Raw genomic sequence first — 13047 nt, 5'->3', positions numbered from 1 at the left:
ACACAGAAGTCCCATGGAATTCAGTGTTCTGTGATTATGAGCGCAACCCACATTGGGCCCTCCAGATATGTTGGATAACAACTCCCATCATCCAACTCAGGCTGATGTGGTTTGTAGTGCAATGTACCTGAAGGATGCCAGGTTGCAGAAGCCTGTTGCCCAGGACTGGAACCCTAAGTCAAGGTGAAGAATAGGTGTCCCTCTTTATACAGGACTGCAATGCCCATAATTCCTTGCCAGTTGCTCTGATGGCTAGGGCTAACGAATCTTGCAGTCCAGCAACGTCTAGACAACAACATGTTCCCATCTAGGACTGAGGAGCAGATTACTCTTAACAGCAATTACTTCTGACTTAAATATTGTTTAGGATGGCAAGCAACATCCAGATGTGTAGTTACTCTGAAAGTAATGCTTCCTGGACATGTTGGACTTACTAGTGTGTGAACATGCAAAGCAATACCACTATGACTGCTGAAAGTAGGAGGTCCAAAGCCCCAATTCTGTGACAGTATCTCTAATATTGCATCGCCAAAGAAAAAGACATGTTTGCCTTTGCATTACCTGGACACCAGGAAAAAGCAGTTTTTTGCTTGGTTGACTTGGAAGTTTGCCTGAAGAGAAAGGTTTTCTCCTGCCTGCGGAAGGACAGCAAAGATGGGACCAGTCTGGCATCCTGTGGGAGGGAGTTCCAGAGTCTGAGAGCAGAACAGAGAAGGTCCTCTCTCATGTCCCCACCAAGTGCCTCTGTGAACATGATGAGACTGAAAGAAAGGCCACTACTGTACTGATTATTTTAAGCTGTTGAGAGACAGTGTGATGTATGGGTTAGAGTCCAAATGGGACTTAGGAGAACAAGGCCCAACTCACCAATTCACTGGCAGACTTCAGGCTAGTAAAGCTTTCTCAGTCTGACATACCTCACAGGGTTGTTGTACAACCTCACAGGGTTGTTGTACAGTACTTAACAATTAAGAAACAGAGTTATACCCATGGCATTGGGCACACTGGAGCAAAGATATAAATGTAACTAAATAAAACAGCAAGACTTGGACACCACAGCTTGTTGAGAGGTAGTAAATGCCTACATTTTCTCTAAAACACCAGGAAGGGATGGAATGATAGCAACACAGAGAAACAAAACAAAATCAAAAGTATTGTGGCGGCGTTATGATTAACAGATTTCTTTCAGGATTAGCGTTCATGAAGGAAATGGATCATAACTGGTGAACGCTAACAGTGAAAACAGAAGCTTGAGCCTTAAGGGGCTTTTATACTTACAGTATTTTTGTCATAGGCGTTGAAACAGACTGGCATGGCTGTGTCATTAAAAACTACTGCATCAGAGAGACAGACAAAACAAAAGAGTTTTTCTCAGTGAGTAATAAATGAGAGATGGCTGGAATATGGTCGGGGAAACTACTCAGCCCTGGAATTTTTGGAGAGCCTCATAAGACCTGGCCCACAAACACAAGGCTGGTCAGCAGCTAAAAAAAAAGAATGAGGTGTGACAACTGTTTTAGGCAACTGTGGTGCCCCAGATGTTTTGGTCTATAACCCTCACAACTTCTCACCCATGGATTATGGGAGTTGCTGTCCAAAAATAATCTGGAAGACCATAGCTGCTCATGCCTGTCAAAATCAAAGTTGAAAAAAAAATCTTCTTAAAGGCAATCTATTTGTGTTTCTCATAGTGTGTGATGGATAATTAATTGTCATTGCTCATTACATGGCTTACATCAACTCACTGTGCTGCTCATTACTTTTGGAACTTCAAAAAAAAAAAACCTTCTCAGGATCAATACGTGAATGACATGAAGCTTGGGGAAAAAAATCCCTTCAGAATGCACTAAAAACGTCTGAAATACAGAAAAGTAATTTGAAAAGTAACTGGGAAACAAAACTTGTTATACAAATGAAATAACTTAATCTCCCCATCCTTGTTGTGGTACTTTTGAAGCATAACTTCATTATAGTATGTCTTAATTATCCCCCAAAACATAAATTCCTTAGAAGGAACTACTTTACTTATACAGTAAGTTACTTCCAGACTCTCATCTGAATACTGAGATGACAGAATGAAGTAGGCCTCAATGGAAGATGGATTCCAATTTTAAATGCCCCTCTATGATATTAAAAAAGAATGTTCTCCAAATAGTAAAGATTTTATTTTCAATAAAGATGAAAGATTTTGCCCTAGGTTTTAACCTGGTATGCTTGGTATTTTTTATTATTTCTACAGAATCCGGACATAGGGTAATATTCAGAAGTGTGAACACCCCCCCCCCAAATTCTGAGCTGGTGCAGTCCATTCAGCCTCCTCACATTTTGAGCCAAGCCTGGAGCTTGACAGTCTATCTTTGGAGGCAAAAATGCTGAAAGTAGGGGGTCATGGTCACATGATGAGAAGGCAGAAAAGACAATAATGCTGGGAAAGGTTGAAGATGGCAGGAAAAGAGAAAGACCAAATAGGAGATGGACTGATTTCCTAAAGGAAGCCACAGCCTTGAGTTTGGAAGAGCTAAGCAGGGCTGTTGAGGACATGTGACATTTTGGACATCACTCATTCATAGGGTTGCCAAAAATTGAGGGCGACTCGATGGCACATAACAATAACAACAGCTTGTTTTGTCAGACTTCAACTAAGTAACAAGAAAAGTAGGAAAGAGTTTTTAGCATATAAACATTTTTCTGTCTCTGTCATAATATGAGGTATCAGCAGCTATGTCCTGAATCTGAACTCAGGACCTCACGAACCAACACCCTCACACTGTAAACAATGGAATTTTAAAACTATGGAATTTGCTCCCCCAGGATGAAGTGATAGCTAGCAATTTGGATGGCTTGAAAGGGGGATTAGATATATTTATGAAGGACCGGTCTAGGGATTGCTACCTGTTGAGCAGTATGCTACCTCCTGAATTGAAGGTGGTGAATATCTCAACACCTGTTGTTGCAGAACAAGCAGCAGAGACCTGCTGTGCTCATGGCCTTGTAGGGGGGCTTCTTACAGGCACCTCTGATGAGCCTTGATGCCAGATTACAGAGTTATTTGGTCTGATCCAGCCAAATTCTTATGTATATTAAATAGAGACCAGGGCACACACAGAGCCAGTGGTGGAGTAGAGGCAGGGACTTCCAGAGTTAAAGTTGCTAGACATTTTGTGTAGAAGACACCTGACCACATTTTCATCCACAATGCTCCCTACCCCCTCTGAGCACATTTTAAATCCACACAAGGAATAGATTTTCCCCAGGAACAATATAGTGTCGCAAAGATGGCCCAGTGAGTTGGGTACCTAACTGCAGACCACTGTGCCTCCTGGGAGAACAGCTAGCCTGTGTAGCCTTGGGCAAGCTGCACAGTCCTAGGGCTTTCCCGAGAAGAAAGGACTTGTACGCCACTTCCGAGTACAATACTGCACTGTACTCTGGTTTCGCTTCTGTTGGTATTCCCAGGAAATCTCGGAGAGAGAGGTCATAAATCAGAATAGACCTGACAATGTGCAATTATTAATTTCTTATTAATTAGGCCTGTTGCAATGTAAAGTATTCAAGGGTGGTTTGGTCCTCAAGGAAGAGCCAGCAGTTTTATGAAAGCTTCCTTCCCTGCCCCCCCCCTCAAAAAAACAAGGGCTGGAATACCCTTCTGGATCCCTCTGGGAGAGAACTGGTCATGATGAGCACCTGCTTTTGGAGAATTACCACTACACCCGTGGTGCATCCTCACTCATTTTAGCCCACATCGGACAGCACAGGTCTGGATTTAGAGGGAAGGCTTTCCGTGTTAGAAATTATAATGCATGAGTCAAATTTAAGGCCTCTGGGAATCCAGTTTGCCAGGCTGGCCCCCTTCTTCTTTTTCTTTCTCTGTCAGATAAAATATAATCTTTTTTTTAAAGAGGAGCCCTGGGACTGTGCAATTTGCCCAAGGCCACACTTTGGAAACATGTACGTAATCATTACACTTGAGTAGAAAATTATCTCAGAACGTCCAGCAGGTGGCAGCAGACACAAAAGAAGAAGTCATATCTGAGTAAAACGAATGGGTGATGGGGTTGTCCCAAAAATAATATGGGATATGTATTTTATTTAATTCCCTGATCCTGTCAACAACTTGGTGCCCTCCAAATGTTTCAGACAACAATTCCCCATAATCTCATAATATAGGATATGCTGGTTGGTTTTGATGTGAATTGCAGTCTAAATCATCTGGAGGGCAGGAGCTTGCCAGATTTAAGTCTAGGAAGCCCACAAACAATTGTAGGTAATGAGGAACAGGCACCTTCTTGGGTATCTTGAGTTCTATCACTGACAAACAAGTTTATTTAGATTAAGCCTTACCAAATGCTGACATGTGGGCACTGCTGAAATGTTGTTATGTGCCATCAAGTAGTCTCTGACTTATGGTGACCTTATGAAGGAGCGATTTCCAAAATATTCTGTCCTCAACAGTTTGGCTCAGCTTTTGTAAACTCCAGCTTGTGGCTTCCTTTAGGCAATCAGTCCATCCCATATCCGATCTTCCTCTTTTCCTGCCAAATGAGTATTTTAGGCTGCAGAGATGCTCTTGAAAATAGGTTAATGTCTAGCTTTATGGTGTGTAAACGAAGGGCAGAGTCAGGCTGCACTGCACCCTGCTTGGGAGTATTTGTCAGAATGTAGGATTCTTGGAAAACATGAAGCTCAACAGAAATTCTTAAATGCATTCCCTCTTCAGAAAGTTTAGTGGCATATGGTTATTTCTCACCAGCCTTTATGGCATGGTACATAACCTCTGCCCTTCCAGATGTTGATTGACCCAATTCAGCATGATCAATGGGCAGGGTTGATGGGAGCTGTAGTCCAGCAACAGCTGGAGGGTATTGTTGCAACATCCTTGTCTTAAAGGATTTTTGAATTTAGTAAACCAATTAAGAAAAGACAAGGCTATCAGCACCTATTAGATATAATGGCATCTCCTGTGGCATGGGAGGAGTAGTTTAGTGGTTTAGGTATCAGGCTGCGGAGTCAGAGGTTGGGGATTTGATTCCACACTGTGCCTCTATGACAGAGGCTGGACTTGATGATTTAGTTTAGAGGGTCCCTTTGAGCTCTGAAGTTCTAAGAAGAAACTGAATCTCTATGTATGGAAAGAGAATGCCTATGTAAATTTCATTGGTGGAGGACAAACAACAGTACAGCACAGTACTGTACATTCATGACCTCCTTGGGAATTAACAAGAGAACTTAGAAATGTTGTTTGGATAACAGCTCCCATGGTTCTCCAGCCACTTCAGGCAGTGGCTATGTTGGCTGGTGGTTTTTATGGAGGCTTTGCCCCAAATCCTCTGGCTGGGTGCAGGAGGGAACAGAAAGCTAGAAAAAATGGTCTCTCACAAGACACTTTTTATATCAAGGGTGAGAAACTTTAGGTGTCCAGATGTTTTAGGCACCCTGACCCATGGTACTGTGAGTTTCAGTCCAAATTATTTGGAGAATAAAAGGTTTAGACTGAACATTTGTTAACGAAGGCTTGTAAATATGACAGAGCTGCAACTTTTAGTCAATTCATTGACCAGTTTATAAAAATACATTGATTGACTAATAACATATTACAATTAATGAGGCAGTGCTTTAAAACTGATACTATTAATATACAAATTTATAATACTGCGGACAGCCACTATCATAAGCCATGCCATCCCCTGGTCAGTTTGTACAGGGCCAGTGATGTGCCTCAGCTGTTTGTAATTTTGATTATTGTTCATTTGTACTGGTTAGGAAATTTAAGTAAAAAGTTTCCAAGGTACAGTATCTGTTTATAAGGATTGTCAATCAGATTGTAATTTTAAAAGAGGTGGTTACTGCGCAAAGCTGTTTTAACAGAGTGGTTTATATGTAACCACGAGCGTCTGGTGACACGTCATCAGGATGTTATGAGGAGTTACTGTTTCTGATGACCCTCACATATTAAATGACATGACATCAGCCCTTTTCATAGCAATGAAACCTTCACAAAAAAGGAGTCCACGAAGCAAAACAAATAAAGTACTGCGTACAGAGCCCGCTAGGACTAAAAAGCGCATCCCTGGCCGCTCGGCCTTGCCTGCCAATCAATAACAGCGTTCGATTCTGCAGCAGCCAATGGGGTGGGCGCATTCCAAATCTTAAGGGACCAATCACAGAGCCCAGGACCCGTGCTGGGCTCCTACTGGTTTCTGAGTTCTCACTCTGGACTCGGCTTTCGGCGAGGGAAGTCGTGTTAGGAGCTAATGCACGGCGTGTTGTACCGTCCCCACGGAGGAATGAAACCCCCCCTCCCCTGCAAATCCTCCTTTGATCATTCGGACATGGGCCCCATAAAACTCCGTGAACTGGCTCGCCAACAAGTACATGTAGGCTTGCTGCCAAAATGCTCCAAGCTGAAAGGCAAAATTCAAGGCTGGAATCAAAAAAACATATAGATGGGCAGGCTCGTTTAGTTTATAACTTCCTTTCAAGAATGCTTAAAGGTGAAAAAAAAACACCTAGTGGGGTGGTCAGTGATCCTTATTTGTAACAAGTAAAAAGAAAGAAAAAGACTGCTCGTGTGTTTCTGATGTCGAGTTTGCCTAGTGGTTCCTTGAGTAGTGGATAATTTTTTTAAAAAATGTATTAAACTTTTAATTTGCTTTGCTGAGTTATGCAATAAAATACCCTGTCTTTTGAATAAATGGGTGGGGGTGTGTGTGTAAAAAAAAAAAAATGTCCTTCGAGCCGGAATCGAACCAGCGACCTAAGGATGTCTATTTTTCGTACACTCTACAGTCCTCCGCTCTACCAGCTGAGCTATCGAAGGAACGGGTGTGCCGTTTGGAATCATGTTAAATAAGCAGCTCCAACTAGAGGGAGTCCCTCCCACTTACTGTAATTTCTGTCTCAGTGACTTTATATGGAGCACAACTGAACAGACACGTTACTGTAACAATAAATACAAGTTTTCGTTTAAAATTCCTCCGTGCTGACCGCGATATGCAAACCCAGGCCAACTGGAAAAGGAAAACGACAACCCGGACTTCGGCTCTGCTGGCTCTCGTCTCTCTGGACCTGCAAGCCCCTCTGGGTTGGGCAGGGCTTGCTCTCGAGTAAACTGCTGAGGAGAACCGCCGAGCTCCTCTGACAGGAAAAAGGCGCTGAGCAAGAAAGAAGGAGCTTTTGAAATAAAAACGCCTTTTTTTTTCTTTTCAAATCACGAGAGCACGCTGCTTTTCTTTCTGCCTCCAGGCTCGGGGTCTCGATGTCGTTTGTCATCCTGAAGGCCTAATCTTCCTTATTTATTTATTTACCCGCCTTTCTCCTTGAAAAGGACCCAAGGCGGCTGACAGCAGTGAAAAGACGACATTTTAAGTCGAAAACCATGAGCACAGCGGCTGTGGCAAACACCAGGGCTCCTTCTACCAGGCTTCAAAAATCCACCTAGATAGATAGGTCTTGACGCCATGGGGATTTTACCTGTGAGGGAGAGTTCCACAGGCCCCTTTGGCTTGTGCTATCATTCCAATCCGCCCTTAAGAGCATCGTAAACCAAAGAACGCAAAATAGGTGATGCAGAGAGAAAACTACGGCTAAATGAAACATGGTTGTTCAGTCTTGTATGAAAGAGTTTTCCCCATCACTAACTTTGGCTCAGAGGAGGGAAAGAATGAAGCTGACTTTGATAGAGGAAGAGGAGGTTGTAGCCTGACACATGTTAAGGTAGCCTTTAGGGTGGACAGTCCTCTATTTGAAGAGCTGCCATCCACTAGAAGAATTATGGATACAGGTAGGTAACCTCTCTTTTTTGGTGACATTTAAGTGGTCACCTCCCCCCCCCCACACACACACAGCAGGTTTTGCTGGTCGAAAAGCAAAAGTGGAAGCTTTGATTGGTACACATATATAAGCAGCCCTCTTTCATTTTTTTGAGTAAAAATCCCTAATGGTTTTTTTTAAAAGATGCAAACCACATGCAGTTATATAACCGGTGATGAATAGCAGGGAAGAGATGGCATGGCAATTCTGTATGAACTTTAGACGTGAGATCAATGCCAGGAGTTGGTGTTCTGAAACAATTGGAAGTTGAGTCATGGCAACTGGATTTCTTTCTTATTAGGTTGAAATGTTTTGCTACTCATTCAAGTAGCTTCTTCAGTCTGAGGAGAGTTGGTAGGAGACACTACTTGGATGAGCAGTGAAATATTTCAACCTAATAAAAAAGAAGTCCAGTTACCATGACTCCGCTTCCAGATGACCTCACTTGGATGACTGAGAATCTTCACAGAAACTGTATATTCTGAAACCACTGTTCAGACCATTCCTCTGGAAATAGTGGTTTGTTGCCTAGTTAGATATTCCAACAATACTTCTGTTTCTTTTCTTTCTAGATATATTGATTTGCAGTAAACTGCAGACGATACAAGGGACAGGGCATTTCAGAGAGTAAACACTATGCTTTATTATTGGATTTATATACCATCTTTCTCTCAGTGCTATGTCCCAAGACAGTTACTTAGTCACAATCCTGTTCAATAACTTATAGTAATGTCTAATTGTTGTTATATTTGCAGATATTAGTGTAAATTAGTATTTGCATATTTAATGTTAAAATGTCCACCTTTTTGGTGATGGGGCAGTGGACACCCTACCCATGTCCTAAAATGCCAGCACTTACACAGGAAATGCTGCTTTCTGCTCACTTCGATACAGAATTCTTAGCCAGCCTCAGGGGTAGAGATGGCATGACCTGCAGGCCTCTTGATGACTGTGTGTCTATGAAAATGGGGCAAGGGCAACTCCTTGTGCTTCAGCAAGTACCTGCACTTGTATTACAGTGGCGCCTCACTAGACGATGATAATCCGTTCCACTGAAATCGCTGTTTAACTAAATCATTGTCTAGCAAAAAGCATTTCCCCATTGGAATGCATTGAAACCTGTTTAATGTGTTCCAATGGGGAAGAATCGTCATTATCAGCTGCTTAAATCGCTATCTTGCGAAGCTTAGGTCCCCAAAACACCTGTTTGCGAGCGCGGAGAGAGCTGTCAAAATCATCGTCTAACGAAAATCGGTTTGCGAAGTAGGGACCAAACATTGTCCAGCGAAATTCCCCCATAGGAATCATTGTTTTGTGAATCGCTATAGTGATCGTAAAAATCCAATGTCTAGCGAAAAAACTGTCATGCGGGATAACTGTCTAGAGAGGCACCACTGTATTCCAGTTCTGTATCAATGGCGCTGGCTCACAGTGCATTTCCAAGTGCATTTAACAATGCTATGTTGTCCTTCTAGGCATAAAGCTTAAGCCAAGGTTATCGGAAGTAATGAGTACACCCATGTGACCTTTCCTGTGGTAAAAGACCTGCCTGAGGGCAATTCATTAAATTAGTCTGAACCAATGTTCCCTCTAAGTTTTGTGCCCCTGCAGCACTGCATCAGTCCTCTGCAGCTGAGCCAGTGTCACCAACCACTTGCTTCCGGAAGTGGCCGGCACCCAGCGCTGGCAGAAGATTGGAGGGAATATTGGTCTGAACCTAACCTTGCAGTCCTAAAGACAATTTAGATCCCCATCCTTTTCCCACCGCCAGCTTTCAAACTATATAAAAGCACTAGAATTTGTTCCCTTTTCATGTCTACTGGTAACAATTGTAATCTCTCTTGGTTATTACTTGAGTTGGAATTTTTTATAATAGTCTGATTCATTACTGTTATATATTTAAAGGTGCTGGAGGTTGAACTACATGGTAGGACAGAATTTTAGTGTGTGGAGGAATCATACATCTAAATTACAGTATATACCTTTTTAAAAAAGCTTTTTCCGAAGAGCAGCTGAGGCAGGAGGTGAGCTGTGTTTGGGAGGACATTTTATTAGGTGAAGTATTTTCTTCTAGGCTGACCTTTGTTCGCCCTGACCACACGGTCTGAGGGGGAGGGATTTTGACTTTAAATGTGGGCTGGCAGAAGCTCTAAGCCCCTTTCCTGAAGAGGAGCTGAGGCAGGAGGTGAGCTGTGTTGTAATGCGGGCTGGGAGAATTCTCTGATTTTATTTTTGACTCTAATCTAGTAAACATGAAAAGCCAAATAGCATTGCACACACCTGGGAGGAAGAAATGTTTTAGGGGTAGGATCAGACTTCCTCCCTTTCTTAATTCACTGACCAATCGGTCAAGATGAAGAGTGCAGGATCTGCTGCACTTGTTACACCTGTGGCATGTTTGTATTCTTACTAATGAGGTGCCTGGGTAGAAATGCTCTAAGTTGGTGGTCCTCTTGGAAGACAAGGTCCAGCAGCTGGAGGCCTGTGTTCTAATCTCCGCACTCTTAGGGAGCAGGCCGGGTAGGTGGGGCTCGTCAGCCTTGGAAGGCAGCCCATCTATGAGAAGAAAAACTCCGATTTCAAACCTCCACTGCTATATCCACTGATGGTAGAGGCTTCAGAAGTTAACCTCGAAGCAAAATCTGAAGCCGGAGTCCTGGAGGCAGTTTGTCTCGTTCGGGCAACTCCTGCGACGTTGCTGGAACCAGTTGTATTGGCTCGTGCCTTTCCATTGGACTACCTCAGTGATGTGGAAAGGGGGGATTTGCTGCTTGGGTAACAGCCTATCCCAGGCTTCGTGCTCTGGAAAGGACACTCCAGCTTTGCATACAGCATCGAAACAACAAGGGAAGTAGCAGTTACCGTTTATAAGTCTTTGCTCGATTGGCATAGAACATGATGCCAGGGGCAACTTCTGACATTGGGAGAGGTCATTGCACCTCACCAGGTAGCTACCGACTGCATTAAGCTGGGCAGTCTCCAGCCAGTAAGGTGCTACCTCACCACGGCCTGTTAACATCACAGGGTGTGTGGGGTTTAGGGCGAAAGCCAACAAGCAGATCGATAACCCTGCACCATGCAACAATCATAAACAAACTTCTGACCTAAAGTTGGGCACCTGGACTGTTCAGAGAATGACCCCTGGCTTTTCTGATGACCTGCAGGAAGTAGATGATGTGCGCAAGACAGCTGTCATTGACATGGAACTGAGCAGATTGCAGACGGACATTGTCGCCCTGCAAAAGATGAAATTGCCAGACATAGGATCTGTCAAAGAAAAAAAATTCTCATTCTTCTGGCAGGGAAAACCATTGAATGAGACCAGGGAACATGGTGTTGGCTTTGTGGTCAGAAGTACTCTGCTGGGATCCATTGTTCCACCTACTGTGGGGATTGAAAGAATCTTGTCTCTGCAGCTCCACTCATCAGCAGGACTGGTTTCGACCATTTCAAGTTGCGACCAGCTAGGGCCGCAAAATTTTGCTTTGACTTGTGGCAGCCACAAGGACCGGCGATTACTGCATACAAAAGACCAGCTAACGACACCCATCAATCACAGTGACAGATCATCTCTCCCCTTTATCACACCAATACATCCACAACAAAAACACATTGATCACCATAATCACCCAATCTCCTGAAAAGGACAAAAGCTGTTCCCACAGCTATAAATACTCAACTATCAAACAAACTGCAACAGAGCACAGACAGTGTTCTGACTCCTGTCCTCTGAAGATGCCAGCCACAGAGACTGGTGAAACGTTAGGAAGAACAACCTTCAGAACAAGGCCAAAGAGCCTGTAAAACCCACAGTAACCAACTCATGAATCGCTTTAGCAAGGCCTGCCAAAACTTTGGATTAATAATCAGCCTGAAGAAAACACAAGTCATGGGCCAGGGCGTGGACTCACTTCCCTCTATTACCATCTCTGCACAAGAATCAGAGGTTGTTCATGACTTTGCGTACCTTGGCTCAACGATCTGACACCCTCTCTCTAGCTGGATAAATGCATTGGCAAAGCAGCTACCATGTTCTCTAGACTCACAAAGAGAGTATGGCTTAATAAGAAGCTGATGGCATATATCAAGATCCACGTCTATAGAGCCTGTGTTCTGAGTACACTCTTGTACTGCAGTGAGTCCTGGACCCTTTGTGCATGGCAGGAGAGGAAGCTGAGCTTGTTCCATATGTGTTGTGTCCAACACATTTTTGGTATCACCTGGCAGGACAAAGTTCCAAATAGAGTAGTCCTAGAACAAGCTGGAATTTTTAGCAAGTATACATTATTGAAACAGCGACATCTACATTGGCTCGGGCATGGTGTGAGAATGGGTGATGGTTGGATTCCAAAAGATCTCCTGTATGGAGAATTGGTGCAGGGAAATTGCTCCAGAGGGAGACCACAGCTGCGATACAAGGACATCTGCAAGCGGGATCTGAAGGCCTTAGGAATGGACCTCAACAAATGGGAAACCCTGACATCTGAGCGTTCAGTCTGGAGGCAGGCGGTGCATCACGGCCTCTCCCAATTTGAAGAGACCCTTGTCCAGCAGGCCAAGGCAAAGAGGCAGTCCCGAAAGCAGCCAAATCAGGGAGCTGGACAGGGAACAGACTGTATTTGTCAAGTGTGGAAGGGATTGTCACTCTCGAATTGGCCTCCTCAGTCACACTAGACGCTGTTCCAAGTCCTCCATACAGAGCACATTACCATAGTCCCTCGAGACTGAAGAATGCCTAATCCACATATCTGATTTTATATTTTTCTGCTTTATGTTTCCTCTTCCGTGGTATGGAAGAAAGTGCCAAAAGTTTTTATGCCAAAGAAAATATTCATAAACATGTTTGACTAAAAAACTGAGATAAGACACCTGAAAACAGGCAGATAAGAATGTTTGACAGGGTGGTTATAAGCATTACAGACTTCTGTGGTTTGGAGGATGGGACAGATTTGGACTGCTAGTTCCAGAAATCGTAACCTGTGCCTCACTTTTGGCTGGTCACATCTTACTTCCATGACATCTAGAGATTCTACACATATTCAAAGAAGAATAATGGAGCCAGACATTTGCTTAAGAGCATAAGATTTTTTTTTTATTTTTTAAAAAAGATGAAGAACCCATTGTAAATTTGGAAAAATTACTTTCTGTGCTCCAAGTCAAAGCGGCTATTGTATAGGAAAAGGTATTACAAAGGTATTACAAAGAAAGTTGAAATTTGTTACATCCATAAAATACATG

The 13047-nt window shown here is 43.3% G+C and overlaps 1 non-coding gene across 1 annotated transcript; it reads right to left on the bottom strand.

Moving 5' to 3' along the window:
- Positions 1–6726: 6726 nt before the first annotated feature.
- Positions 6727–6817, bottom strand: TRNAY-GUA (transfer RNA tyrosine (anticodon GUA)). The gene is given in 2 exon segments: positions 6727–6762; positions 6781–6817. It is a non-coding gene; the product is annotated as a tRNA-Tyr (tRNA).
- Between the last annotated feature and the right edge of the window lie 6230 nt (positions 6818–13047).

Source organism: Pogona vitticeps, chromosome 2, assembly GCF_051106095.1.
Source record: "Pogona vitticeps strain Pit_001003342236 chromosome 2, PviZW2.1, whole genome shotgun sequence".
NCBI lineage: Eukaryota > Metazoa > Chordata > Lepidosauria > Squamata > Agamidae > Pogona > Pogona vitticeps.
Note: the sequence above shows the minus strand (reverse complement) of the source record. Positions and strands in the feature narration are given on the sequence as shown.